We start from the raw sequence: 27,413 nt of genomic DNA, 5'->3' as shown, positions 1-27,413 counted from the left end.
TCACAGTGTTTTATGTGAAGACAGAAATGTTATAGGGGTCCCTTTAAAATTATATACTTTTTCGACTCTATATTAAGTGACGCCCAGGGAAGACAGAAACGACTATTTGCCTTCTGTGCACTGCAGAGTTACAGCAGAAATGGACTTTTTTCAGTTTATTAGAGAATTTTAAAATGTCAAACTTGAATCAATAGTTTATGATGTTGCTGGACTAATACAACAAATAATAACCTAATATTGTAGGTCATTCTCAGGAGCAGTAAAACTTATTATTATGGTACTAAAAATTTTTAGAGCACAAACCCATAACATGAATTTCTTACACAAGCATTGAAGCCTTAAAAATTTTACAGAAAGTTAAGTGAGTGAGAATTTGAAAATGCCAAAAAAGCAGCATAAAAACAGAGGTCTGAGAGTAAGTTAGATTTATTCAGCATAGAATAGCCTGTATCTTTTAGGTCATGGCTCTAAAATTATCCAAAACCATAGAATGTTTATTTGTTTGTTTGTTTTCTGATTCCTAATTTTTTTTTTTCTATTTTGCTCCCATATTCCAACAGTGGTGTCCTGACACTTCTAATCTCTTGGACCGAAATTCTTGCAGTCAATTTCAAATATTTCTTGTCTTTCATGTCAATTCCATATTTGACATGTTACTAATATCCTTTCACTTTCTTCATATTCTAATTGATATTATCCTAGTGTAAGAGTTCATCTCCATTTTCTTACTTTTTATTTCTTACCTTTTCTAAGTATTGTGTAAGCTTGCTCTTCTTAAAACATATTTGAATCATGTCTTAACTATACTCTATAGCCTTTATTGAATTGATTTCAGTATACACTTGGCAGTCTGCCTCCCTAATCATTTGATCACAAGCTAATTATTAAAATGGTATTTCATATATGAATGGCCCCTGATAATTTCAAAGAGTTTTCACATAGTTATCATATTGGATTTTCGACAAAACCTTGCATGACAGAGTTTTTATTACTTATCTCTTGTCAAAAATGAATGTAAGACTGAAATTTTGCAACTTCCAAATCGTAAATCTAGCAGTCATAGGCATGGGATTTGAACTCATTTCCTCAGACCTTAAAACAAAAGTTTTCCTAAAGTTGTTATACCCCTCAACAACTTCCGTCTCTATTTACCTCTTATTCCCCAAGTCACTCACTTCCACGTTCCCCATCCAAACACTAAGTGTATCAAGGCTCATTTCTTTTTTAAAATTAATTTCATGTGTTCAGAACAACATAGGATTAGACATTTATATACCTCACAAAGTGATGACCCCAATAAGTCTATTACCCATCTGACAGTGTACGTAGTTATTACCGTATTATTGATGATATTCCCTATGCTGTACTTTACATCCCTGTGACTATTTTTTAAAATTATAGTTGGCATTAAATATTATTTTATATTAGTTTCAGGTGTACAGAGTAGTGCTTGGATATTTCTATCATTTATGAAGTGATCTCCCAATAAGTCTAGTACCACCTGTCACTGTACATAGTTTTTACAATATTATTGACTATATTCCCCATGGTGTACTTTACATCCCCATGACTGCTTTGTAAAAACCAGTTTGTACTTCTTAATCCCTTCACCTTTCTCAGCCAGTCCCCAACTTCCCTCCCATCTAGTAACCATCAGTTTGTTCTCTGTATCTATGAGCCTGTTTCTGTTTAGTTTGTTCATTTATTTTGTTCTTTATAGTCCATATATAAGTGAGACCATATGGTATTTGTCTTTCTCAGTCTAACTTACTTCACTTAGCATACCATCCATGTTGTCTACTTCCATGTGCTCTACTTCCATCCATGTTGTCACAAATGGTAAGATTTCATTCTTTTTTATGGCAGAGTAATATTCCATTGTATACATGTACCGCTTCTTTATCCAATTGTCTATTGGTGGGCATTTAGGCTGTTTCCATATCTTGGCTATTGTAAATGGCGCTGCATTGAACATAGGTGTGTATAATTTTTTTCAAATTAGTGTTTTGGATTTATTTGGATAAATACCCAGATTTTATTAAAAAAAGAAAAAGAAAAAAAAACTCATATAGCTCAACACCAAACAAACGAACATACAAACAATACAATACAATTCACAAATGGGTAGAGGACCCGAATAGACATTTTCCAAAGAGGACATATAGATGGCCAATAGACAGATATATGAAAAAATGCTCAATGTCACTAATCATCAGAGAAGTGCAAATAAAAACCACAATGAGATATCACCTTACACTTGTCAGAATAGCCATCATCAAGAAATCAACAAACAGCAAGTGTTGGTGAGGATGCAGAGAAAAGGTAACCTTTGTGCACTGTTGGTGGGATTGCAAATTGGTGCAGCCACTATGGAAAACAGTGTGGAGGCCTCTCAAAAAATTAAAAATTGAACTACCTTATGACCCAGCAATTCCATTCAAGGCTTATTTCTAACTCTAATTCCTCCATGATAAGACAAGAACCTTGAAAATTAATTTTGGAAATATGAATGGAAAATAAATTAGTACATGAATAACTTCAGGGCAGTGTAGGAAGAGTTCCAGGAGAAAGTTAAGTGTTGTGGACTAAAGAAGCAAAAGGAAGATAATTTGGTAAAAATTATGGAAAAGGAATAAATAGCCAAGCATTGTGAAATAAAACTCTCTCCATGCTTGGACATATTTATGGTAGATATATAGAGTCCAGGATAGGTTTTGTGAGATGGGACAGGGGAATGCATGATCTGGCAATGAGAGATTAAAGGTTGTCATAGGAAGGATACATACTTGGGGAACAGCTTGAATTCTGATTGTTGCCCAGTCATATAAGTATATACAGTCTTCTTGTTAACTTTCTGAACTTCATATTTCTCAGTGATAAAATGGGAATAACTACATCACTTTCTGGTTAGTAAAATACTTATAAGAGATAATGTATATAAAGAGTTTTGTGTGAAATATATCATCATAAATAGCAAATAGTTTTATTCTCTCCCAGCATTTGACCTTGGACCACTGATTTAACCTCTCAGTTACTCGAGCTATTGTTCTGTAAAAGTGGGAAAAATCATAGTACCTACACCTTGTAGGATTGTTGAGGATTAAAAGAGCTATCATATGTTATGCCCTTAGAACAGTACTCAATAAATGAAGTCAGTGATGTGATCAATTGTTAAAGTCAAAAGTCCAGTGTTGCTCTTAGAAAGGTTATTTAAGTTCACTGAGGCTGAAATTTTCATCTGTAGGATAAGGCCAGTAATTTTCCGTTTAATGTTTTGCTTAAAAATTAAATGAGATACAAAATGCTTTGTAAATAATAAAATGCTATGGCAATGTGAAGTATTTTATAATATCAAATCTGTTATAAAATTTCAGTGTGATAAATTGTTAGAATAAAAGAGAATTTTTAACACCTTGGTTGGGAATTTAATTCATTTATATTGCTATAATCGCACTGTGGAAAAAAAAGTGTAAAAATTTTTAGTTTTGTCTTTAAATTTTATTGTACCACCTTAAAGCTTGCTAAAAATCTACCATCTCTGTGAGTTTATTATTAGATCCTCACTGGCAGGCAAGACAAATGTTATCGTCTAGATTTTACAGAATGAGTGCTGTTTGTTGGAGGTAATAAACTCTTGTTATCTACCAAACTTCCTTTGAGAGAAACTCACATTTCCCCTTGATAAATGGGGTCCGATTTGGGTACTACATTTAGTGTCTTCTTCAAAAGGTCACAGTCTAAGATCACCAGAGGACTTTAGAATCCTTTATGGCTTTTGAATAATAGATTTCTGAATTTGAGTTTTCATTGCCAAATTTATTTATTTGTTATAATGGACTCTGTTTAAGGATGCTGGGTACCCTTGTGCTATTTTTCACTGTACATGCCTGGTTGGCTCTGCGGATCTTTGGGAAGGAGCAGGTGAAACTGAAATCTAGCCTTTCATAAACACATCCAGGCCATGCACCCTGGCATGGGGCCGTGTCTGCCCTGAAGAAGTAGAGCCTTCCTTCACATAAAGGAATCATCCCTGTCCAGGCTGGCCCTGGTGGCTGAGTCTACCCTAGTGGGTATCTTTTCTCTAATTCTCCAAAGGTGCCACATAGTCTAGAGGCAGGCCTGTCATTGATGATGATGTTTAATCTAAAAAGATCATGAAGGGAGTATATTTCTCAGTCTGTTGAGATCTTGCTTTCAGGTGTATCCTGTTGGGCTCAAATAAATTCTTATAAAACAACAAAAAAAAAGGTCATGAAGGTAGAATGCATAGAAGTTAAAATTTTTTCTGGAATGGGAAATAAATGGTTCAGTCAAAACATAAAGGACATTTCAGAGACAATGGGAATAATAGGGTGTAATGTGGAATTTAGAGTTGGGAAGGTGGAGTTTAAAAGAAGTCAGAGACACTTAAGCATGCCAACCCAAAGAGGGCATGGGTGGAAAAGTTAAGTTTGCATGAAAGGCTGAGAAGCTGGTTTGCTAAGTCTGACTGTGAAAGAGATTCTTTTGTGGAGGCACTGCTTTTGCAGGCCTGCCCCCAAGTACCTATTGGTGAGCTTGGGGCCGTTGTTCAGACTTATCATCACATTCAGAAATATGAAAGGAATCTGGGAAGTTAAACGTGCGAGCACAAAACAAACTATATAAATAAGAAGTTCATTTTATATTTAAAATTGTAATATAAAACTGGGGTACAGAATAGGTGGCAGAGAAGTAGAGCAAACCACTCTCTTAGTCCATTACTCGTAGGGCTACTATAATAAACTCTACCATAGAGTGTGTGGCTGAAAACAACAGGAATTTATTTCTCACAGTTCTGGAGGCTTTAAAGTCCAAGTGCAATGTGCTGGCTGATTCAGTGTTTGGTGCGGGCCTGCGTCCTCATTTATATTCAGTTATCGCTCATGGTCTTCACACGATGGAAAGGGAGGTGAGCTCTCTGGGGTCCCTTTTATAAGGGCACTAATCCCATTCATGAGGCTCCACCCTCATGACCTAATTACCTCCCAAAGGCCCCACCACCAGATACCATCACATGAGGATTAGGTTTCAATATATGAATTTTGGAGGGATACAAACACTCTGTGTGTAGCACCCACTAAGGTGCTTCTTATTCGGAATGAGAAACTCAGACATTTTTCATTGTAATGTTAAAAAAGTTATAGAACCTCACTAAGACTTTGTCTGTGAAGTGAGAATAGTAACAGTGATGTGAATATTATATGAGACAATATTTTCAAAATGTTTCATATATAATAGGTGCTTAGGGGATGTTAATTATCAATATTGGTTGTTATAATAGGTTAGTGGAGGGTGAGCATTATTGGAGATGGTACTTCTATATTTCAGGTATGTGGGATATTGAAGTGGTAAATTTATCATTAATTTACATCATTTTGACACTTGCTCCCTTCAGTGTTTAAAAATATTGACGTAAGCAGACAGTTCATCTCCTAAATATAAGGGAATATGTTGTCATGATCACTCAAGTGATGCACCATAATTCATCTGACATTTAAAATGTCAGTTTGATTGAGAAATGAAGAGTCCTAGGCAAATGAATGTGATGTAAATGGGGTTTGGTTTATATACAGACCAAGTGATCGATGATTGAGTTCTAGGGACTAGATAGACCAGGGATAGGGCAATTCATTGGTGTCCTAGGGCACTAGGCTTGAGCAACAGGTGGGAGGTGATGCTGCTTTGGTCAGCAATACGTGTGTTCCATAACAGGTGATAGGTAGATTCAAAGTCTGACAACTAAGTTTGTGAACTCATCCTAGAAAAAGTGCTACATACCTCATTACTGAATATCACTATGGCCACTTTCGAAGTACTCCCCTTGGGAAGCTATGCACCGATGCCAGGTCCTAGCCAACCCTTCAAAGCAATTTGGAACTCTTTTTCTGGAATGGCCATCAGAGCTGTCATCGTATTACCTTTGATGTCCTGAATGTCATCCAAATGTCTCCCTTTCAATATTTCCTTATCTTTGGGTAAAGAAAGAAGTCATTGGGGGCCAGATCAGGTGAATAGGGAGGGTGTTCCAATAGAGTTATTTGTTTACTGGCTAAAAACTCCCTCCCAGACAGTGCCGGGTGTGCTGGTGCATTGTCATGATGCAAGAGTCATGAATTGTTGGTGAAAAGTTCAGGTCATCTAACTTTTTTACACAGCCTTTTCAGCACTTCCAAATAGTAAACTTGATTAACTGTTTGTCCAGTTGATACAAATTCATAATGAATAATCCCTCTGATATCAAATAAGGTTAGCAACATTTTTGCAACAAGTTCACGAACTTAATTGTCAGATCTTATATACTGATTTTCAAGAGCAGTTGGTGCAGGCCTTGGGACCTTAAGGTGGTAGGTAACGTGAAGAAATAGAACAAAGTGTCAGTTATCTATTATCACACCACTTCTCCTTCTGAACACTACCAATGGAGGATGAGAGTGATGGTCTTGGAAGACAAAATCAGGAAGTCAAAAGAACTCTTTCCAGTTAGGAGTTCAGGCCCGAGAGGACTAAAGAGAAAAACAACTTATTGGAGTACAAGGCAGAGAATGAGTCCTGAGGACCAAAGCAGGAACCTGGCTAGAAACAGGAGCCACAGCAGGTTTCCAATAGAGTTGGCCATGCTGGGTCTCTCATTTGAGGCTCCCTAAGTCCTTCAGATCCCTTGGGTTGGCATACTACAGAACTTCAATGCTAGAGAGCTGCAGGCTACATAAGGCAAGCAAATAATTGATGCACTATAGAGCATTTAGAATGTGAAATAAAAATACAATGTTCTACACATAAATCCAAGCATTGTAAGTGATCAGCATAGAAGTACATAGGCCATCATTTTGTGTGAGGTCAAAAGGTAATGACTTTTTATAATCATGATGGGGCTTGATCTAAATGAATTACATTTGATTTCTGTGAACTTTTAGAGCTTTATATCTCAACATGACCTCTCTGTCCAGCAAATCCATACCTATTTACTCTTTGGCCTCCCTATACTATAATCATCTAGATACTGCTTTTTATTCAACAAATGTATTTTGCTTGCCTGCTAAGTTGGATGTAAGAGTGGGGGATTGGGTCGAAAACTGACAAATTGATAAGAGGCATTTCACTGCGGACTGCGTTACCATATGTACTGGGTTGGAGAGCGTTTCCCTCCAAATTCGTGTCCTTCATGGAACTTCAAAAACGTGACCTTGTTTGGAAATAGCATTGTTGTAGATGTAATTAGTTAAGATCATGTCATACCGGTCTCTTAATCTAACATGACTAGTATCGTTATAAGAAGAGGAGAAAAGATACAGAGAAGGAGACACACAGGGAGAGTGCCATGTGAAAACAGAGGCAGAGACATGAGTGATGCATCTATAAGCCAAGGAATGCCAAGAAATGCCAAGGATTGCCAGCAATACCAGAAGCTAAGAGAAATGCATGGAACTGATTCTCCCCTAAAGCCATCAGAAAGCGTAGCCCTCCCAACAAGCCAAAATCTTGGATTTTTTCAGATTTCTTGGAAATCTTTGGCTTTCTAGCCTCCAGAACTGTGAGAGAATAGATTTCTGTTGTGTTCATCGCCTAGTTTGTTACAGGAACCTCAGCATACTAATATTCCATGGAGAAGAATTTAAATATTATAATAATTTATCTATAAAGAATTTCAACTGCCAGAGCTAATCTTCCATTGGACGTCATCAGTTTTATGTGTCTTTTATCATATAACACATCATTAAAGTAATAATTCAATAGGACATGAAAAAAGAAGTAATGATTCCTTGAAGGTTCCCAAAAGTTCTGATTTGTGGATCAGGCCAATACCAGCAAGGCATTTGGTAGAGTTTCTCACAATATCCTTCTGTGCACTTAGAGAAATGCATCATCTGAATAGATTTTTTATTGTATATTTGGTGATTTAGACTTTGGCCTGGAAGAGGAAGATTAAGATATACTATGGGAAACAATAGGTACATGCTAAGCAGACAAATGAAATTGCCCACCACCAGGATCATATTATTTATATTTACCCGTCTTCTTAAAGCACCCATCCTCCCCCTCCCTTTTTACAAAATCTGGCTGTATTACTGATCTTTAAAGTATTTTCTCCCTCAATTAATACTCCTGCCATTGTTTAAGGCTGAATGCAACTCTTCGGTAATCCCGTTTAGCATATCTCAAATGCCTGGACATTCTATATAAACTCCTTGAAGACAGTGCCCTAGTTTTTTCATTTTTGAATTACCGAAGCCCGAAAATATTTGAGCCCTGGCTGAGCTGTTTTTTTTGTTGTTGTTGTTTTGTTTTGTTTTGAGATGGGAAGTCTTAGTCAGCAGTGTATATACTCTGACAGTGATGTAAGTATACCCCTTAGCTTTTCTGCCCATTAGGAAAAACTCCCATTTAATAAAGGCATGGAAAGAAATGGATTCTGCTTCCACTGATGCTCAGATGGACAGTTTTTTGGACATTCTCAGAAATGAGAAGGGATTCTTTACAGGCTGCTATGTATGTGCTGTGCTTTCTAAAACACAGTGGAGGCTTGCTGTTTTCTTTATCATCGTCATTTCTTTTGTGAAGGACTTGAAGTTGCAGAAAACCTTATACTAAAAAGGGAAAGAAGTAGAAATAGTAGCATATTCAGCCTTTAGTAATTAATCATTCTTTGCAAATTGGTAGCATATTTGCGTATTTATTTACTAGGGATTTTAATTAATGTTACAGAAAGACTTAAAGACTCGGAGGACAGCATCGGTTCCAAGTGGCTACATTTGTTTAAGGCCTGAGCTTCCTGTGGTGGCATTTGGATTTGAAATGCTTATGAACATAGTTCATCTCTAAATTGCAAGAAAGATTAGTATTGTGAAGATTATTAATAGTTTGGGTCTCCTTTGGGAAAGGAGAAAACAAACAAGATCTTTGCTCTCCAAATTATAAAGGCATCCATTTTTGAGAAAGGGAGAGAGGAGTATTACTTTCATTAAAATAATAGAAAAGTAGAAATTGTTATTAACCCTAAAACATGATAGAGATATGTGAAATTATGGGTAGAGTTTTTAATTTAGAGAGTCAGAAATCAAAGTTAGTTTTTGAATTCTACCTCTGGATTAAGGGCATAATATATAATCAGGCCATGTCTGTCATAATTTTGTTAAATTAGATGGGAAAAAATCACATGGATAAGAAAATGTAATTAAATCTCTCAAAATAAGAATGTCATTGTTTTCAGTTTCTTGTGATAAGTGAAAGGTGAGGAAAGATATCCTTTTAAATGATACATCGCAATTCCAATTATCTCCTTAGAAATGAAAATTGGATTGTGATATGGACTTGTCTTTGACCATATTATAAAAGGATAATATAATAAGTTGGCAAAAGACCCCATGAAAGGAGTCCGGGTATAAGGAACAAATACAAACACAAAGAAACTCCTACAAAAAAAAGTTTATCTAATTGGCAGCAAGATTTAAGGGGTAAAAAGAGGTCCATGGAAGACAACATGTTTCTGAAAGTTTCTTTTATTCTTCTAAAGTCACTAATGCTCAAAGGAAACCTGAGTTTTTAAAAGATAGCATGCTTGACAAAAAACAGGTTGAATGAAAATAACACAACTGATATTATAGCAAAGTCTTGGCTATAGCTTTAGAAATAAAATAACCAGCAGGAGCAGTATGTCAAGATTATGTTTTTCTTTTTATCAATTAGATGCATTGTTTGCATCATCTGACCTACTTAGTAGTGAAGATTTTTGTGCCTTTCCATAGCACTTTTTCATCTATTACAAGTGAAAGAAATTACCTATGATACTTTTTAGAGATTCCTATGGATATGAATCACCAAGACTATAGATGAGTCTTGCCTGATGCAAGATTGATGGATAAAATTACATTTGACAGCAAAGATAAAGAAATGAGTATTAATGTGGGACACAGCTTTTAGCAAAATTCCTTTAAACAACAATATTCTTAGTGTATTTTTTACCATATTATGTATTTCAATTTTATCCTTAAATACTTCTTAGGAATATCTCCATTGGGCGAATTCAAGTTTCTCTGTTTTTATACACTTTCAAAAAATTTTCTTTGAGCCTCTAGTATTGTATTCCTTTTTGAAAACTGCATGGCACTGAAGCAGTAAATAATAAGAGTTTAGTGTCCCTTGTGGGAAATACAGTCATTTTTCACCACACATTCTTTTCTCTGAAATAAATGATTTTTTAAATTAGTTTTGGGTATATAGAAAAACATAATGATTAGATATGTATACACCTCACAAAGTGATGACCCCAACAATTCTACTATCCATCTGACACCGTACATAGCTATTTCAACACCATTAACTATATTCCCTATGCTGTAGTTTATATCCTGTGACTATATATGTATACATATATATACGTATATATACATATACGTATATATATGTGTATATATATATGTGTGTGTGTGCGTATATATATATACACATACATACATATATATATACATATATATATATATATATATATCTCCGTATAGAGGGCGCCAAACAAATGTATACACATTTTAAGAAAGGAAAACCCGCATTAAAATTACACTGATTGTAACCACTTTGAGCACCTCTTGTAATTGCAGAAGTCAAATGTAACTTGTATTCATCTTTTGTTACCGGTATATGTTGAGTATTACAATTTTAATACAGTTTTTTTCCTTTCTTAAAATGTGCATACATTTTTTGGTACCCTTTGTATATACTTTAATTATAGTTGCCGTTCAATGTTATTTTATATTAGTTTCAGGTGTACAGCACAGTGGTTAGGCATTTATATAATCTATGAAGTGATCCCCCAGATAAATCTAGTACCCATCTGACACCATACATAGTTATTACAACACTATTGATTATATTCTCCATACTGTATTTCACATCCCCATGACTGTTTTGTGACTACCAGTTTGTATTTCCTAATGCCTTTACTTTCTCACCCATCCACCAACCCCCCTGCAATCTAGCAACCAATAGTTTGTTCTCTGTATCTATCAGTCTATTTCTGTTTTGTTTGTTCATTTATTCTATTCTTTAGATTCCACATATAAGTGAGAATATGTGGTATTGGTCTTTTGAAATAACTGACTTATTTCAGTTAGCATAATATCGTCTAGGTCCAAAATGCCCACAATGAAATCTTACCATGCAACAGCATGGATGGACCTAGAGGTAATATAAAGGATTTATTATTTTGTTGTTTTTCGAATCCTTTTTTCCTCACTAATTCAAAATGTCGGTATAAACATCTACTAAAATACCACATATTACTGTTTGTTTGTTTTTTCTTTCCAGTTGATATACTTCTCTTTTAACTGGGCTGATAACATACAATTTTATTTATTATGGCTTCATATCACCTTGATTTTTTTTAATATAAATGATTTATAACCAAAAAGTTTATGTCTGAATCAAGTGTACATAATAAACACAACACCAACTACATGTATTAATTGGAACAATATAGAACTAATTTTAAAAACTGCTAAAATTTTTCCCTTGCCGTACTGTGAAATATTTTTAATGTGCCGCCTTCTGTCTTCTCAATGGGATTGTTGTTTTTTATTTTCATTAATTCCTAAGCTATATATTATTTTTTTTCCTGTACATTTGCTTTAAGTGGCTATATATTTGAGGGAAACAGAAAGTAGGTTTACTGGTGAGTATTGATAGTAATAGGATTGCTGGATGAAGCAGCTTTTAACATTTGGAATGACCTTAAAATTGTAATATATTTAGCAGAAATACCCTTCTCCATGTTATAGCAGTATAATGGTTTTCTGTATGTGAATTTACCTTTCTCCTACAGAGAATTACTAAGTAACTAGTATATTCCACATATAAAAATCTTTAGTGGGTTTCAATACACCTCAATAATACATATATATATATATATATATATATATATATATATATATATATATATATATATATAAATGTATACACATTTTAAGCAAGGAAAATTGTATTAAAATTGTAATACTCAATATATACCGATAACAAAAGATGAATACAAGTCACGTTTGACTTCTGCAATTACAAGAGGTGCTCAAAGTGGTTACCATCAGTATCCAGACACTTCTGATTGCAGGAACTACTGCTTGAGCAACGTTGACCAAAGTGTCCACTTGTATACATTTTTGGCACCCCCAGTATATACACATATGTGTATGTATTTATACGTATGTATGTGTATGTATATATGTATGTATATATTAAATGTACATACATGTATTTAATATAAAGTGCAGCATTTCTTGAAGAAAAAATTCCGTCAAAACCCCCTTGTATAGCTCTCAACAAGCTACTACCATTTTCTCATCAGTAAAATAGGAAAACTGATAACTTTATAATCTTCTACTTAATTGTTTAAGCCTAATAATATTACTTTTTTAAAATCCCATATGAGTGCAAGGAACAATATAGTGAGTAGTATAGCAAATCTATTTGATCACTTTTTTCAAAATTGTGTCAAAATTTTGGTAATTTTAAAGCCTGGTCCATTGTTAAAAGAAAGTATTTTCAATTGATTTTCAGTTGAAGGTTATTGGCTTTATTCTCTCCCTCATTCTTTCTTTTTAAATTATACATCATTTCAGAAAAGAGGAAATAATGATAGATAGCTACTCTTTTAGGTCTTACTGTGGACCTCATCCCATGCATGACTTTGTTTCTGTTTTTCTCATTTAATTAGCACACACTATAAGGGAGGTCTTACCAATTTTCTTTTATAGGTTAGGAAATTGAGGTTCATAAAATTGAGTAATTTGCATAAGATCATATGTAAGTGATAGAGTTAGGATTTACTCCAGACAGGCTTTATATCCAAGTTCATAGGACCATAACCTTCCATGACTTGGGTCCCGAGTATCTAGATATCTCACATATCTAAGTAAAATCTCCTACTCACTACTCAGATTTCATGGATATTTTGAATTACTTTTACGTGTTTTAAAGAAAATACATGCTGGAATTTTAATAGCAAATGTAAGTATTCAGCACCTTTGGATAAAATAAAATAAAACTCAGGAGCAATATTCAGAATAAATACATTATGGAAAAAATCAATTAGCAGCTAAAACTTATGAGATGTTTGGAGACAAGTAAAAATGAAATGTATACTTTGGGCCTTACACTTGTGGACTGTAGCATTCAAATCTAACTGATTCCAGAGACTTGTGATAACATGCACTTCAGGTGGGAAAAGCTTTGGGTACCTGGGAGAGTATAGCTGGAAAAAATAAACTCTGTATTTATCTAGAGTTGCTTTGTCCATCCATTCAGAAGTACATGAATGGAGCTTTGTCTTGGCCCATTACAACTCCATGCCATAACCCAGAAAAGCATGTTGACCTCACACTATCACTGTTCTTACTCACAGCCTCATGCTCTTCTTTAACAGTCTGGAATATACTGGAATACTCATAGTTTAAAATCCTTAGTGTTTTGTTCATGGTTTTATATGATGTCCCAAAATTGTGCTTCAAAATATCTATTCCTCTTTTGTGGTTCACTTCAGAGTGGAAGCCCTCTTACTGCACATAATCAGGACACTAATAATTGGCTATGTTAATAAAGTATGTCTATGACAGAAGGATAGAAGTGCAATGCAAAATAAAAATAGTACAGTAAGAGAATTCAGGAGTTCCAGGGCCTGGAAGATAGTGTGAAACAAGAAGTCATGATGGATCTCACTGAGCAGGTGAGATTTGAACAAGACTTGAAGCCAGCTGAAGATCTATGGAGAAATTTCTCAGGGTAAAGTGAACTACTGGAAAAAAGGCTCTAAGGTGTGAATGTGTTTGGTGTGTTCAAGGAATAACAATGTGGACTCTGGATTTTACAAGGCAGAAAGGAGTACGTTTTACAATTAAGGGAGGTTAGGATGCAGATTAGAGACTTGTATATTTGGGTTTCTGTGTAGTGGAGAAAGAACAGAGAGGCATTTGTAAAGCAATCTGAGAAGAGATTCCTTTAATAGTTTTATAATATTCCACAGGAAGTCCTCCTTTTTTTCTCCAGCTCATTTGTACTGATTTTTCCCCCCACAAATTAAATTGGGTTTTATTGAAAGAATGCATCTCATTATTTTATAATCATACGAGGTTGGACAATTAAGTTTGCAAACTCATGCTAGAAAAAGTGCTACCTACCTCATTGCTGAATATCACTAGGGTCACCTTCAAAGTCCTCCCCTTGGGAAGCTATGCACTGACGCCAGCACCTAGTCCACTTTCAAAGCAATTTTGGAACTCTTTTCCTGTAATGGCCATCAGAGCTGTCGTCGTATTACCCTTGATGTCCTGAATGTCATCCAAATGTCTTCCTTTCAATATTTCCTTTCTCTTCGGGTAAAGAAAGAAGTCAGTAATTGGGGACCAGATCAGGTGAGTAGGGAGGGTGTTCCAATACAGTTATTTGTTTACTGGCTAAAAACTCCCTCACAGACAGTGCCGTATGAGCTGGTGCATTGTCGTGATGCAAGGACCATGAATTGTTGGTGAAAAGTTCAGGTCATCTAACTTTTTTACACAGTCTTTTCAGCACTTCCAAATAGTAAACTTGGTGAACTGTTTGTCCAGTTGGTACAAATTCAGAATGAGTGAGCCCTTTGATATCTAAACAGGTTAGCAACATCATTGCAACAAGTTCGTGAACTTAATCGTCCGACCTGATAATTCATCTAACCATGTTTCCCCGAAAATAAGACCTAGCCGGACAATCAGCTGTAATGTGTCTTTTGGAGCAAAAGTAATATAAGACCCACTCTTATTTTACTACAATATAAGACCGAGTCTTATGATATAATGTAATATAACATAACATCACAAAGCATAACATTATATAATATAATATAATATAATATAATATAATATAATATAATATAATATAATACTGGGTCTTATACTAATTTTTTCTCCAAAAGCTGCATTAGAGCTGATAGTCCGGCTAGGTCTTATTTTCTGGGAAACTCGGTAGCTTTCTAGTTGAGATCTGTTAGCAGGCCATTTTGATTCATCAGGAAATCTAACGAAGTGCAGAGTTTTGGTTTATCCAAAACTTCAGGTAAATACAGGTCTGTTAAGACAGCTTCTATTGTAACTGTTTATTCTTTTTATTTCACATTACCCTAATTTTTAATTATCACTCATGTTTCTGGCCAGACATTTAAAATCATAAAGGTGTAATATATAGAAATGAACATCCATCTGAACATAGCATAATTATTAACATACTTACTTTAATCTCTAGGAAACATATATACTTTTTGTCTGTTTTCTAACTTCTAAACAAAACCTATCACTTTAAAATTTTAATTTTACGTATTTTAAGATTTTAAATCCTTATTTGATATGAAATATTCCCAGACTGGGTGTTTGTGTGGATTATACGCTAGAGTAAATCATTGTGAAAAATATGGGCAGTCAGGTGTTGGAGATTCTGTTCCTGCTTGAGCCCTAAGCAATATTAACCATCTTCTTTCTGGCTTTTTAGCACATCTGCTCCATTTAAACTGTGGCAGGGAGGTGTGTAAGACTGAACTGATTGTCTCTTGGAGTTTACTGTGCTTCTTTCAAAACTTTGTTTTTCAGTAAAGGCAATTGCTCCTTGAGCAGCAGTGGTTGTTCCACACCCACTAATTATTATACAGCCATTTAAAGTTGAAATGGTAATCAAACCAATGAAAGCCCAAGATTAGCTGTATTCCTTCTTCATTTCTAGTGGAGAAATTCATCTGAATATCTATAAAGCATTTTGTGGTGCGTCCTCTGGCAGATGCAGTAAAACAAATGCAATACAAACTTTTAAAATACAGCTTTGAATTTCAGTTTGAATTTTGAGCTGGACATGTTTTTAACTTTTACAATTTAATTATAGGAGAAAAATGATCTTAAAGGATCGCTTTAGTTATGAATGGAATGTGAGGATTTGGGTTTTATTACAGAAAGAAAAATCTATTTTAAGTGGTAAAATTTATACTTTTCGCCCATCAGAAATTACTGGTTGGTATTTCTATTAAAATGAAGATCTAAGTATATAATGATTCTTGAAGCCAGTATCATTTAAGAAATGGCATACTGCGTGACACGTTGTGAGGTGTTAAGTAACAATTGCATGCCTAGAAGGTGTGGTGAATAATATGAGCAAAGACCAAGAACATCCAGAGACCAAATTCACAGTCATTTCAAATATTACTCCCTGATGTGCGTTTTTCTGCTTAAACATTGCATACTTATTGCTTGGACCCAAAATAGCATGCTTAAATTAGTACTTTTATAGTTCTTAAAAATGTGTTTAAACATTTACTAATCCAATAAAATGTATTCAATTCATAATTATAAATATTATCAGGGCTATTGCATAGGGGGATGGGCCAAATACCATTCAGGACCTTCCTTTTGAAATAATCTTGATTTCCAGTGGAATGAAATACATGCTATAAATCAAGGAATTATATTGTTATAGCAAATAGTCAAGTGTTTATTTATATGTATTTTCATACCCTTACATATTTAAAATAGTTATGTGGGATTTTTTTATTATTTAAATCAAAATTCAGCTCTCTCTCACTTTTTGTGGTTTTGATATGAGACCATAGTATTGCACAATAGACAACTGGGGAAATAACAAGTAAGAGAAAGGAAAGAGGGAAGAGGAACATTTTAAGTTTTATTAATTTGTGCTCAATGGCATAATAAGACTGCCATGACCTCCCCTTAATTCCCTATTCATCTAAGGATAGAACTGTTTCTGTGGGTGGAACTGATGTTACTTATCTATGGCCAAATACCCTTAGTAGAGGCTGCTTTGAGCACCTCACTCCACTATTAAAACAGTCATAGGTAAGAGCAAGGGAGACAGACAGTAACAAAACAATTCTAACTTACCAGTGCACAATTATACCTGGGATCCGGACCTGGGATTAGAATCCTGGCTCCTATATTTTTAAATTTGTGGTCCCGGGAGTTTCTTAAACTCATGTGCCTTAATTTGTCCATCTGCATCTGTAGCAGGATATTAATTGTGCCTACCCTGTACATTTGCTATAAAGATTATATGAGCTACAACATAAAAAGTGCTTTATGAAAAAACAACCCAATTTAAAAAATGGGCCAAAGACCTTCATAGACAACCACCAAAGAAGATATACAGATGGCAACCAACCATATGAAAAGACGTTCCACATCATATATCATCAGGGAAATGCAAATTAAAATAATGAGATGCCACTACACACCTAGTAAAATGGCCAAAACCTAAAGCACTGACAACACCAAATGCCGATGAGGATGTGGAGCAACAGGAACTCTCATTCACTGCTGATGGGAATGCAAAATGGTGCAGCCACTTTGGAAGACAGTTTGGTGGTTTCTTATAAAACATGGCTCTTACAGGGCTGGCCTGGTGGCTCAGGCGATTGCAGCTCCATGCTCCTAACTTCGAAGGCTGCCGGTTCGATTCCCACATGGGCCAGTGGGCTCTCAACCACAAGGTTGCCGGTTCAACTCCTCGACTCCCGCAAGGGATGGTGGTCTCCACCCCCTGCAACTAGCAACGGCAACTGGACCTGGAGCTGAGCTGCGCCCTCCACAACTAAGACTGAAAGGACAACTTGAAGCTGAACGGCACCCTCCACAACTAAGATTGAAAGGACAAAAACTTGACTTGGAAAAAAGTCCTGGAAGTACACACTGTTCCCCAATAAAGTCCTGTTCCCCTTCCCCAATAAAATCCTTAAAAAACAACAACCAAACAAACAAAAACAACAAAAAAAAACACACATGGCTCTTACAATACAACCCAGAAATCACACTCTTTTGTATTTACCCAAAGGAATTGAAAACTTATGTCCATACAAAAACCTGAACATAAATGTTTATAGCAGGTTTATTCATAATTGCTAAAACTTGGAGGCAATCACGATGTCCTATAGGAGGTGAATGGATAAAGTGTGGTACATCCAGACAATGGAATGTTATTCAGCATTAAAATGAAATGAGCTATCAAGCCATGTAAAGGCATGGTGGAAACATAAATTCATATTACTGAGTGAAAGAAGCCAATCTGAAAAGGCAAGACACTGTATGATTCCAACTATATGACATTCTGGAAAAGGCAAAGCTATAGAGACAATAAAAAGGCCACTCGTTGCCAGGGGTTAGGGAGGAGAGAGGGATGAAAAGGAGAGTCCAGAGGATTTTTCAGGGCAGTGAAAATATTCTGTTTGATGATAATATGGTGGATATATGCAATTATACATTTGTCCAAACACATAGAATGTAAACACCAAGAGTGACTTAGAATCATAATGATGTGTCATTGTTGACTCATCCATTGTTACTAATGTAGCATTCTGGTGGGGAATTTGATAATGGGGGAAGCTATGCATGTGTGGAGACAGGAGGTATATGGGAAATCTCTGCACTTTCTGCTAAAGTTTGCTGTGAACTTAAAATTAAAGTTAAAAAACAAAGTGAAATCTATTAAAAATTTTAAAAATATTTTTAGTATATATTTGTTCCCTTCACTTCCTGTTGCTTATATTTTTTGTTATTTTTGTCATAAATGAGTGCTTAGTTTACTAAACAGTTTTTTAGATCTAAAAATAGAAGTGCTTTGTAAGGGTGCTAATCCTGAGTTAGCATTTAATGCACATTAGGTATTTTATTCTTAACATGTTAATGCTCTTAATTTATGAAATTTAAAAAATCATATTTATATGAAATGTCTAGAACTGGCAAATCAATACAGACAGAGTAAATTTGTAGCTTCCAGGATCTAGGGAGACACAAACTGGAAAGTGACTGCTAATGGGTATGAGGTTTCTTCTTCAAGTTGATGAAAACATTTTACATTAATTAGTGGTGACAGTTTCACAACTGTGCAACTATACTAAATATCACCAAGTTGTACACTTTGAAAGAGGGAGTTTTATAGTTTGTCAATTATATCTCAATGAAAATGTTGTAAAAATTAAATGAGAAGGATGGAAAGACAAGTATATGTGGGAATAGTGGTTTCTTATTTGTATATAAAACACCTCCTATCTGTTAAGCACACTCTTTGCTATATAGAATATATTATTATATAATCTATCATATATTTTATACTATATATAATTTCTGAATGATATACTTACTATAAATAAACAAGAAACTCCTCAGATTATAATAAGTGCTTCATTGAGGATAAAATTAGTTGAGATAGTGAGTGACTAGGTGGTTACCCTTGTTCCAGAAGTGAAGAAAAGCTTTACTGAAGAGTTATTGAAGAGTTATGTCAGCTGAGTTATGATTGTGTAGAATGAACCCTCATGTGAAGACTGGGGAAGCACATTCCAAGAAGAAGGAAGAGGTAGTAGAAACACTCAAAAAATGACTGCCTTATGTGTTTAAGGAGGCCATAAAACATAGTGAGAGATGGGGCAGAAGGTTAGGGTCGTAGTCTGCAAATTAGCCTGGAAGGAGCCTTTGCCAACTTTTCTCACGTGAAATGAATAATGATACCTACCATGGAAAATTGCCATGAAGTTTTTAAAAATACATGAATAATATTTAGCATAGTGTCTAAGACATGGTTGGAAGAAAATAAATATTCCTACTCTATTAATTTGTCAGTTACATATAGAGTGACCCAATCATGGGTGTGGGTAATAGACAATAGATTTAAAGCATTGACAATGGTCCCTTGGGGCTTCAGGAAAACCCACTCTTTCTTAATCTGTGAAAAAAGAAATAGTGAGATTTCTAGCAGTAACAAAGAAGACTCTATTTAATAGAAAATTAATTGCTAATATAGCATAATTTCTTTTAGATTCCAAATCTTGGATTATCAGATTTTTTCTAGTCTTCATATTAATTTGTTTTGCTGTCAGATTGCATTTCCTTGCTTATTTTTTAAAGCTGGTGTTCTTTTTTTCTATATTAGCTATGTTTTTTTCCTTTCTTATTCTTCAAATGATGCAGATAAATATATAGAAAGGTAGAAGGAATTGACACTACAAAAAAAGAACTTTTACCATTTGGTTAATTTTCGAAGAGGTTATATATAGAACATGGTATTTTTTAAAGTTGGTATTCTTTTCTGTATTATCTGTGTTTATTTTTTAAAGCTGGTATTCTCTTTTCTATATTATCTGCATTTTATTTCCTCTCTTATTTTTCAAACCATGCAGATAAATGTGTACAAAGTTAGAAGGAGTTAACGCTACAAAAATGGAACTTTTATTTGGTTAATTTTCTAAGAGACTATATATAGATCATAGATATAGACTAAATATGAGATACTACATAAAAGAAAAATGTCAAAGACATCTTCTCTTTTATTAAAACCATCAACAATAAGGACTTTGACAATAGTTTTCTTGCCAAGGTTATCATCAGCCCTCTACTCTTAACAGGAATAAAAGGACTTCTAGTTTTGGGGCTTTGTGTTATATTGTTTAGCTGTAGGAAGATACTATAATGCTGCAGTCACAAGAATAAGCTTAGAATAGTAAGGTTTGGCATAATCTAAATTTCAACTTTCACTTTCTAGCAGTGTGACCTTAAACTAGTTATTTAACCTTCCCACGACTCAATTTCCTTGTACATAAAATTATTATAATAATAATTACTTCATAACATGCCAGAAGAAAAGTATTTAGCACAGTTTCTGTAATATCCAATATGATAATAATATAGCAATCATCACCATCACTACCTTTCTCTTTATAAAACTATAATGTTAATGATAAAACAGTAATTCTAATTTAAAAAATTAAATTAAAAAAAATTAAATTTATATTGTATGCTAGTTAATCTATGTAAAAGTATGAAGAAAAATAAAACACCTATCCCTATTAAAATACTCAGTAAACCAGCATTAAAAAACACACACATTTGTTTTGGTTTGTAAACCTAATCTTGATGTTTATGAAGATAATAAAAATAACCACTATTAGGTTACATTTTTTGTGATTAACTTCTTTTTATGTACTTTCCCTCTATTGATATTTTAGAATATTTCATAGCTGAATTACTTGGAAATGACTGTTTCATTTCACATGATGTTCCCAATATTATATTGAGCATTTGACTCCAATTTCTTTAGAAAAGTTGGGGCCTCCATCTCTTCCTTTCAACAATGTTTGTGAGTTGACAAACATCAAGGGCTGTGTTGTAGCATGCACAAGAGATGTGGAAAGATATTGTTTAAATTAGTACCATAAATTTTCCTTTTATGTTTCCCAACCTCATATTTATTGAAATACATTAAATTACCCCAGACATCTAAGGCTACAGCAGTCAATTTATAATAATCTTTATGGTTAACTTAATTCCATTAACCTCATCTTTGAAACATGGCAAATTAAGGAATGCAAAGTGGACTTTCATTTCTTTGGGGGAGGCTGTGAACTATTTAGATGATGGTTGGCGGGGGAAGTGTCTAAGCATTAGTCAGTTATATAATAATAATTTTTTAAAAAATGTTTCCTTTGGTCTGTTTCACACAAAAGCTCTGTGCTCTGCTCGATGACATTGGATCATGCTGCCCTGCTCCAGTCACTGCGATTCTGATTATTTGAAGTAAAAAATGACTGGTGGCATTTTCACGGATTTAAAGGCCTAAATTTGTATTTTCTGATAACATTTAACCTTAGCGAAAGTGATATTTAGGAATTACTTAGGCATTTCAGTGTGAGAAGTTTAGGTTCTTGCAGTGCAAATGTGTGTGCATGGCTGTGCAAATTTATATACTCTGCCTGAGATTTTTAGGTGACTAGTACTGGATAATTAAAAGTTGTGTTTTCATGGCAATAAATGAATTTCCTGTGTTGTGAGTCACTTTTGGGGCTGTGTGCACTGCTTAAGTGGTATTCACTGAATTACCTTAGTGGAGTCTCTGCTTGCTTGTTTTACTACTCTAGAAAAGAAGTAGGTATATGTGGAGTTTGTTGAACCTACAACATTTTACTTGGATGGGATTGTAAAGAAAGTGAATGCAGTGTCATTCAACCTGTGAAAACTCTGACTAGTGGGTTTCTATCAAGTCTCCTTAGTAAAGTTTGCGCAACTCCAGCTCTCCAATCATACTGTGTATCAATTGAACCTCTTTAATTTATTTGACGCTCTTTATGACTTCTGAAAACCAGATATTTAAAAATTTTAAACTGTTATGCTATACGTCCAATCCCCATTTGTGCTCTTTATTTGAAGTCTTAATTTTGCACTTTGAGTGCACAAGTCAGCCCCTTCGGTTCACACACATAACAAGGTATATATTTGGAGAGAATGTCAAGAAATGTGTAATCACTTATTTAAAATGATTGACCAGTAGCGAGGTCACACTGAGAATGCTACTTAGAAGAACTGAGTCAAATTTTAGGCTACTAAACTTTGCTGTGCTCTGTAACCTAGGGCTATATGTAACCTCGGTCTTTCTTTGGACACCTATTGGAGGTCTTCTAAGAAATCATGCTGTTAATTTCACAGTAGATAGGTAAATGAGAAAATAGATGAACATAACCATATTATAAGAGGTATTATAGTTTCTAGGAGCATGGATTCTGGAGACAGGCTGACTGCTGATTTCAAATCTTAATGCGGCTGTTTAATAACAGTGACCTTAGGCAAATTACTTAGCCCCTTTCTGCCCCTTTTTATATTTTTAATTGTTCATGGTTTTAAATTTATTGGAGTGATTGGTTAGTAATATTATATAGGTTTCAAATGTGCAATTCTATAATTCATCATCTGTATATTGCATTATGTGTTCACCACCCAGTCAGTTCTCCTTCCATCACCATATATTTGATCGCGTTTACCCTCATCTACCACCCTCTTCCCACTTACCCTTTGGTAACCACTAAACTATTGTCTGTGTCTATGGATTTTTGTTTATTTATTTGTTTGTCTTGTTCCTTTGTTGCTTTTAGTTTTATGCCCCTCAGATGAGTGAAGTCATGTGTTTCTCTACTTTTTCTGTCAGACTTATTTCACATAGCGTGATAATCTCAAGATCCATGTGGTACATATATACAATGGAATATTACTCAGCCAAGGGAAAAGATGAAACACTGCCATTTGTGCCCCTATTAATTTTTAAAATGAGTAATGATAGTACTTTGTAAATTTGTTGGAAAGATTTATATTGCTTAAAAGGTGTACAACACCTAGTGACTACAGTATATTTTAGAGTTACTATTCTTATTATCTAGGGGGAAAGAAACCAGTGTCTGAAGGTAGATACATAGCTCCAATTACTGCTATCAGGAACAACTAGCAAATCAGAACTTGTAGCGCTATTCAGTCTGTATGCCACAGCTAGTTTTTGTCATTTCTTTGTTTTTATTTGCCATATTTTCTTAATTCCTGTTGGAAAACCTTTTGGGGTCACTTCCATTAGTTTTTGCAGGGTAGCTTACTTAGCTCAGAGTGCCCATTAGCAGTGCAGTACAGTGGTTGTGTCAGGAAAATCTAGGAGTCCTGAGATTTCATATCTATAATTGTATAAATGTATGCTTTTCAGGGGCAGTGTTGTGTAAGTAAATGGATATAAATCATAGACTGCTAAAAGCAGATGGGACCTTAAAAGCTATGTAGTCCAACCCCCTTATTTTATAGATGAGAAAACTGGAGCTCAGAAAATGGAGTGATTTGTCCAAGGCCATAATAGTTATTATCTGAGATGAGGAATATATCCAAATACCTGCATAAATCCTAGGTTATTTCCACTAAAAATGTCCAAATTAGTGCCTAAAAGATACCATTTAAAATAGCAACAATTTCTTCCTCCTGGACATCTTTGCACTATTCAGGAAAACTTGAAAAGCATGCTAGAGGCCTCTCTCTTCCTCCTGTTTCAACCTCTGACTGAGACAAAAAGCTCAAACTACCCACAAAAGCAATCTAAAACATTGAAACTAACATGTATAATGTTAGAAGCAAATCACCTACTTACCACATAGACTGGCAATATGCGTGGTGGACAAACCTTCTTAGAATTCATAGAAATTAAACAACATTTCAAGATACCATCGTAAGACTTAGTTAATAAAATGAACTGATCTTTGACTCAAGAATGTATCCATGATGCTTTCAGGACAGAGCAATACCTCTTATGAGCAGAAACGTGATATATAAGGCTCTCGTTGTGCCCTTTCAAAAGTCAAACAGTTCCACTATCCCTTAAATCTGATAGGCCCAGGCAGAAGCTGGGAATCCAAAGGTCCCTATTCATACAAAGTATATACTTTTCTAATGGCTATTTATCTTCCAACTCAGACTAGACATTTTATGTAAGAAGGAGGCTGCTTGTGGTTTCATGAGTAAGCGAGAGAAACACAATGAGGGATGATACTCTCCATTTAGTTGCCAGCCTCCTAAGTGGGAAACAAATAATAGCAGAGGGATGAACGTGGCAGAAAGCAAAGTGAGAAACAGAACAGTTAGATATGGGAAACATTAAAGAACAAGAAATAGCAACATACCAATGCCAGAACCCAGCAAGAAAAGGGGAAATGTTATGAGTACCAGTAAAAATACTGAAGAAGGGCTCTTAAAGGGAGGGGGTGCTCACAAAGTCGACCTTGAAATCACAATAATACATTCCAGGATGAAAAGAAAGGAAAGTTGATTATTTTTCTCCAAGGCCAAAAATACATATTTTTTTCCTTAAAAAATAATAATAAAACGAAGAAAGAATTGACTAAGGATTGGGGGGAGAAAAGTATAAAAACGGCTATATACAGAAAGTAGTAACAAAAGTAATGAGCAGTGTCCCTATCATTTAAGCTCGTAAATTGTGTTTCAATCTCCTTCCGGCTGTGTAGCCTACAAACACTGGGAATTAGAGATACTGTGTTTCCCCAAAAATGAGACTGGGTCTTATATTAAGATTTGCTCCAAAAGATGCATTAGGGCTTATGTTCAGGGGATGTCATCCTGAAAAATCATGTTAGGGCTTATTTTCCGGTTAGGTCTTATTTTCGGTGAAACACAGTAGGACAGTGCTGTTTCTGTGAGAACATCAATTAATGAATTCCAAATGAAGGTTTGGCTGCCAATAAATAGCTGAGTGATCAGGCCAAGTCACCTCTGTCTCATGTTTCTCCCTGTCAAATAGGTAATGGTAATATTTATTCTATCTAGCTCAAGGGACTTTAATAAAGAAATATTGGGTAAATGCATGTATAAATGGAGGCCATAGAGCTTAAATGTTTAAGAACAGAATGATTAAAAAGGTAGACTCAAAGCCTAACCTTCTGGGTTTGAAATCCAACTCCTTTTCATCTTATTTCTATACTCGGGCTGATCAGTTACCCTCTTTTTCTCAATTTCTTCATCTGTAAAAGTTAATAATAGCGCCCACCTCATAGGGTTGCTATGAGGAGTGAGCTAATAAATGAAATTCATTTAGAACAGTACCTGTCAAGTATTGAGGACCATCTTGACTATTTTCATGGTGTCTATGCTTTGGAAATAAACCTTTTATGTGAATGCAATGCAATGCATCCATCAACAGTACTACATAAAAATTAGAATCATTGATGTTGATAAAAAGTCCTATCTGACATCATTACCTTATGTTCCTTCATTCATTTTCTCTTCTTCCTCATGTCTGTGCTTTTTCAGTCCTGTCTCTCTTAGTTCATTGCAAAAGAAAGTCATTTCTTTTTGCTTCATTTGCTGAATATATATTATCCATGAAGCTATTATTGAGCACTTACTATATACAGGCACTGCTAGAAATATTAAAAGGTACAGGCACACTTTTTGCCCTGGAAGACATATATCTAGCACAAAGAAGCAACTCATTAAATAATAAGAAGAAATGCTATGATTACATTTATGAACAAAGTTATTTCACCTGGGCTTACTTGGATGCTATGGGCAGACTTACCAAAAATGTTAAAATAATAATTGAGTTTCAATGCTACTATGTTAATTCAAACTTTCTATAGCTCACATTTCACTTTCTAATTTGTCTTTTGCCAGCAAAACTTAGTGCTGGAATCTCACTTTTACTTATTCCACTCCTATCATCCTCCCCCACCATTAAAAAAGCATAAAGTAAAATAAACTTGTTTTACACTTAAATGCTTCTGAAGATGTTTTCTTAGTGACTCATTCTATTAGACTAATAGTTCTCACAGTAAGTTAAAGTGGTGGGAAAACCTAGCTCACTTTGTCTAGGTATGTTTTATTTCTCTTTCTACTGCCCCAATTTATTCTGATAGTCTTGGGAGAGAACTGAAAAATAGCATTAACCTTACTTCTTATGAACTTTAAGGAAGAAGGAAGCAATCTCCCTCCATAGTCAATTCCTATCAATGCTGAGGTGAACAATTATAGTGAAGTTATTTCTACAGGGGTATGTGTTTTCCGTAAGTGGTACAAGTTTAATATATATGTGGGAACTTGACAATTCTTATTCTTAATGAAATACAGCATAGTTGGTGAACCATGTCTACTACTTCACAGGCAGCATGCTGCCTCTGCTGCCAATAGTTCTTGTTTTTAGCCCCCAAGGGTGGGTCTCTTACTTATGTGCATCTTACCTGTATAACCTCTAGTAAACATTTTGCATATTTTAAGAGGAGGCAGAATTTCGTTTTACAATACAAAATAATGCATGCTCACTGTCCAAAGTAGAATACAGAAAAACACAATGAAAGTAATAGTTGCCCATAATTTTATGATTCAGGAATAACCTGTGTTAACTGTTTGCTACATACATTCCTAATGACAACTATATAATGATAGCTAACATTTATTGAGTATTTTATATGCATCAGGCAGTTTCAATTGAGTTTATATGTTAAATATTACCCATTTATGCCTCCCAACAACTTTATGACGTAAGTACTATTATTATACCATTTTAAAAATGAGGAAACTAGTGCAATAATAAGCTGCAATAACTCATTCAAGATAATCGTGACAGTAGAAAATGGAGCCAGGATTCTAAACCAGGCAGTTGGGTTCAGAGCCCAGTGTTTTTAAACCACCAAGAAATGCCTTTTTAGTACTATACATACACTTTTGTAAGCTGCTTTAATTTCCTTAATATACCATATGTTTTGCCAATGTCTTTAAATATTCTCTAAGAATATGATTTTCTTATTGGCCACCTATAAATCTATCAGTTGGATGTACCAGAATTATTTTAATTCCTGTTTCATAGATATTTAGTTTGCTTCCAATTTTTCACAATAGAAGTGATCCAGCTTATCTTACAAAAAATTCTGAGCAGGTATACACGTTCTCAGTGATTTCAATATTTATTTAAATAAGCAGCTATTGGATGTCAGTAGTGTGCCTATCAATATAAAACATGCAGTAAATATTTGCTGTGCAATAACTATGTTCCAAGAACAGTGCTAGGAGGCCCTAGGGAACAAAAGG

General features: G+C 34.7%; 1 protein-coding gene across 7 annotated transcripts in view; it reads left to right on the top strand.

Annotated features, from left to right (window-relative positions):
• DMD (dystrophin) overlaps positions 1–27,413 on the top strand; it is a 2,122,179-nt gene that overhangs the window by 168,177 nt on the left and 1,926,589 nt on the right. The window lies entirely within an intron of this gene.

The sequence above is a fragment of the Rhinolophus sinicus genome, chromosome 18 (genome assembly GCF_057876585.1).
Source record: "Rhinolophus sinicus isolate RSI-liver-muscle chromosome 18, RSI-T2T, whole genome shotgun sequence".
Taxonomy (NCBI): Eukaryota; Metazoa; Chordata; class Mammalia; order Chiroptera; family Rhinolophidae; genus Rhinolophus; species Rhinolophus sinicus.
The sequence above is the reverse complement of the archived record's forward strand: the minus strand, read 5'-3'. Positions and strand labels throughout refer to the sequence as shown.